The sequence below is a fragment of the Theropithecus gelada genome, chromosome 12 (assembly GCF_003255815.1).
Source record: "Theropithecus gelada isolate Dixy chromosome 12, Tgel_1.0, whole genome shotgun sequence".
In the NCBI taxonomy this organism is placed as follows: domain Eukaryota; kingdom Metazoa; phylum Chordata; class Mammalia; order Primates; family Cercopithecidae; genus Theropithecus; species Theropithecus gelada.
This window is the reverse complement of record NC_037680.1, coordinates 55,791,395-55,796,251: the sequence shown is the minus strand read 5'-3', so window position 1 is coordinate 55,796,251 and position 4,857 is coordinate 55,791,395. Positions and strand designations below refer to the sequence as shown.

Genomic DNA, 4,857 nt, shown 5'->3' with positions numbered 1-4,857 from the left:
CTGTAATTAGAATCATCAAAGAGATAGGAAAATAATGCATGCATAAAATAAGAAAAAATATAATATAAAATAAGAAAGATTAAGGTTATTAGAAATTAAAAGTGTTATCATCAAAATGAGAACTTTAATAAAAGAGTTGGAAGATAGAATCATGGAAAACTCTCACACAGTAAAACAAAGAAACTATTTTTTTTAAAAGAGAGGGATAAAGCAATAAAGTCCAGAGGTTCAAGCTAGGAAGTCTTACATCCAGCCAAGATGAGTTCCAGAAAAAGAGACCAGTGGAAATCAAAGAAGAGAAATGGTCAAAGAAATAATAATGATAAAATTTCCTACAACAAAAGGATATGTCTCCAAGTTGTAAGAGGCCACTAAGTAATTCACACTTACTAATGAGTTTAACAAAAGAAGTGCAAAACATATTTTCAAAACTACAAAATATTGTCAAAGGAAATTAAAGAAGATACAAATGATTTTTAAAAACGCAAGATGGCTGTACTCCCCAAAGTAGTCTACAGATTCAACATCATCCTTGTCAGACTTTGGCCTGCTTCTTTGTAGAAGTTGACAAGCTGAATCTAAAGTTCACACTGAACTTCAAGGAACCCAGAAGGGCCAAATCAATCTTAAAATAGAATAACAAAGTAGGAGGATTTATTCCTTCTAATTTCAAGGCTTACTAAAAGCAACAGTAATCAAGACAGAGTGGTACTGGCACTAGGATAAACATACAAATCAATGGAATAGAATTGTGAGTTCATAAATAGACCTGTGTGTCTATGATCAACTGACTTTTGACAATGATGCCAAGAGTATTCAATGAGAAAATAACAGTCTCTTCAACAATTGGTGCCAGTGCCATTCAATAGCTACATCCAGAAGTATGAAGTTAGACCCTTACTTTACATCTTAAAAAAAAAAAAAAATCCAAAATGAATCAAAGACTTAAACATAAGAGCTAAAACTCCTAGAAGTAAACATAGTCATAAATTTTCATGACCTTTTATTTAACAATGATTTCTTATGTATGGCACCAAAAGCACAATAAATGAAAGAGAAAAAAGATAAATTTGAATTCCTAAAAATTAAAACTCTTGTATATCAAAGGACACTATCAAGAAAGTGAAAAAACAATCTCCAGAACTGAAGAAAACATTTGCAAATTGTATGTCTAATAAGGATGTAGTACCAATAATACATATTTTAAAATCTCTTATAACTCAACAAAGAGAAGAAACAGTAGGCAAAGGACATAAATAGATATCTTTTCAAGGAAGATATGCAAATGTCCAACAAACACATAAAAAAGATGCTCATCATCATTAATTATTAGGAAAATGCAAATCAAAACTATAAGACACCACTTCACATCCATTAGGATAGCTATAATAATAATTTTAAAACAACAAAACATAAATGTTGGTAAGGATATGGTGAAATTAGAACCCTTGTACTTTGCTGATGAGAATTTAAATGCTGCTGCCACTCTGAACTACAATTTGACAGTTCCTCAATAAATTAAACATACAATTACCATAGGACCCAGCAAGTAAACTCAGGTTTATACACAAAGTATTTGAAAGCAGATATTCAAACAAAAATGTATAGATGGATGTTCATAGCAGTGCTGTGCACAATAGCCAAAAGGTGGAAATAACTCAAATGACCATTGACAAGTGAGTGGATAAACAAAATAGGGTAGACTGAGCTACCTGCATGCACTGTGCAGTGCCAGAGAGGTCAACCAGAATCAAGATGTTTGGCACTGAGGAAGCAATTTTTGGAGAGTGTGACAGTCATACTGCTGTTCATGGCAGCTCGGCATGCTTTGGACAGTGCCAGTACACAGTAGAAGAGTACCAGGCCATCCAGAAGGCCCTGAGGCAGAGGCTGGGCCCAGAATACATAAGTAGCACATGACTGGAGGAGGCCAGAGGTGTGTTACATTGAGGGTCATTGGGTAACTAATCTGGCCTATGACATGTTTGGTTACAACGGTGGGGCACACTCCATCACACAGCAGAATGTGGATTTTGTTGACCTCAACAATGGCAAGTTCTACATGGGAGTCTGTACATTTGTGAGGGTCCAGTTGAAGGATGGTTCATATCATGAAGCTGTGGGTTATGGTGTTAGGGCCTCCAGACCAAGGCCTTATCTTTGGAGAAGGCAAGGAAGGAGGCAGTGACAGAAGGGCTGAAGCGAGCCCTCAGGAGTTTTTGTAATGCACTTGGAAATTGTATTTTGGACAGAGACTACTTGAGGTTACTAAACAAGCTTCCATGCCAGTTGCCTCTTGAAGCGGATTAAACTAAAGCAAAGAGACAAGATTTTGAACCACCTGTGGAATAGGCAAGATACAACAGCTGCCAACTGAACATGACCCTTGGACACCCACAACTTCAAGTGGTGACCTTCCCTTGCGGACCAAGCCACGTTGTGATTCAGGGGGACAAGGATTGCAGCTTTCCAACTTCTGAGCTCATCCACTATTGGTGAGAGAGGCCACGTACCAGCAGAAGCTCTGGCAAAAGCAGCTGCAGCAGCAGTTCCGGGAGCAGATGAAGAAACAGCAAGTCCAGTTTTCGCCGTCAGTTGAGAAGAGTGAGGAGACTCTTGGAGACAACTCTGAAATCTGGGATGTGACTCCAGATGCAGGGGATGGTGTGGTCAAGATTTGTCTAGAGAAGAACCACCCCAGACCTCTGACACACCAGCCTTGAACAACCAGATGGTGACCCAGAACAGGACTCCACACAGCCTACGCTGCCAGAAACCACAAGCAAAATCTGGATCTTGAGACCTCCAAACTTACAGCACTGACCAGTGCATAACAGGAAACTGGGAAGCTCATAGGAAGGGCCAGGACATAAAGAAAAGGAAATTGGATACATCTTAACTGAGCCTCTGACTACATCATTGGACTCTGTCACAAAGGGACTTTGGAAAACTACTTTTTGGTCATGAAATTGTTCATCACTCATGGAGAATTAACTTTATTGCTAAGGATTTATCGTGCTTCATTTTGAACCTCATCAATAGGATCTGACTGAGAGCCTACTGCAGTTAGAGCTGAGCACATTTAAAAACCTCATCCCACACTCTAGTTGGGAGAGGCTCTGGACAGATGAAACACCTTTTCTTTGGCTTGTGAGGCTTCCCACTATTTATTTCTAAACTATTATGTTAACACCGATGGACATTTTAGGAATCACCAATGGCTGCTTGCCCTCAAGCAATATAGGCCAGACTTAGTACTAACCACCTGCCTCAGCAATTACCTACATTCAATTGCTTTACATAACCTCTGCCTTCTTTCCTTTAGGGCACCAAGCATTTAATATTGTCCACATTAAGCACTGAGGATCATGACAGGAAAAAGGTTAGAGTAGCACTTTTTACTGCTTTGTATCAATCCAGGCTACAGTCTTCATTTAATATAAATAAACTCACTTATGGGTTTATGACATAAAAAAATAGGGTATATTTATTTAATGGAATATTATTTGCCCTAAGAAAATAAGGTACTGATATATGCTACAACACAGAAGAACTTAAAAACATGAAAGAAGCTAGTCACAAAATACCACAAATTACATGATTTCTTTTATATGAAATGTCCCAAACAGACAAAATTATAGAGACATAAAGTAGATTTGTAATTACTTAGGAATGAGGAGGATAGGGAATAGGGGCTTGACAGCTAAAGGGTATGGGGTCCTCTGTGGTGATAAAATGTTATAAATTTGTCTTTGGTGATGGTTGCAGATAGCATGGATATACTTAAAAATCATTGAATTATATTCTTTAAAGTAGTGAATTGTGTGCTGTGTTAATTATATCTTAGTAAAACTATTTTTACAACTTGTAAAGGAAAAAATGGGAGGGCACCAAATGCTGAACACATTGACTAGAAAAAGACCCACATCAGTGCACATCAACAGGAAAAAAGAAGACACTACAATCTCCAGGTAAAAACCTTAGCCTTAGCTTACATTAAAAAGATTGTAGGGTGAGAATGGCATCGCCTTGTAAAAGAGAAAGCTTTGTAAGTTAGAAGACAATAGAGTAATACAAAATAATTGATGAGGCAAAATAATTTTCAGTCCCACATTTTTATTTGAAAATGAGGACAGAAGGAAGATGTATTCATAAATGCAGAGTATACTTTACCTTCCATGCACCCTTTCAAAGGGAACCATCCTTCTACTGGAGAATAGACTCCAGTAAAGTCAGCAAGTAAAACAAAAAGAAGAGCCAACCCAATAGTACAGCCAAGAGGAGCCCCAGGTTACTGACTTTGCAGCCCATATTGGAGTGAGAAGCAGAGAGACCTCAACTGGATATCTCTATGGAGAAGCTATTCAGTAGAATAGTGGATATTATGGAGCATTTTGAAGCACTCGTTGGGCAGTGTGGGGAGAATACATGGATAGCAAGTATTACATGTGGAAAAATTTGATAAGGAAAAAACACTGCTGAAAAGGGGGGAAATGTATCATAGTATCATATGTATCATAGTATATGTATATACACATATATATACACACGTATACACATATATACACACATATAAATACACACATATGTATATGTGTGTACGTATATATGTATATATACACATGTGTATATATATGATTTTGCCTCACAATAAATAGTATGTTTATAGTTATAATGAATTGACATTAGATATAGATTTAATTTAAAAATACTGATATATACTAGGCAATGGGAGGAGAAGGGGTAAGACGGTATAAGAGAGCCAAATGCCTAAAATTAATAACTTGAGAAAATAAGTATGTTTTTGATTTAGGAATAAGAACTTGAGAATAGAAGAAACCACTAAAAAAAAGTCAA

General features: G+C 37.0%; 1 pseudogene across 1 annotated transcript; it reads left to right on the top strand.

The window, feature by feature from the left end:
* Positions 1-1,755: 1,755 nt before the first annotated feature.
* LOC112636431 lies at positions 1,756-3,471 on the top strand (annotated as a pseudogene). Its single transcript, XR_003122180.1, has one exon. The product of XR_003122180.1 is annotated as a DNA repair protein RAD52 homolog pseudogene (transcript).
* Positions 3,472-4,857: the final 1,386 nt, after the last annotated feature.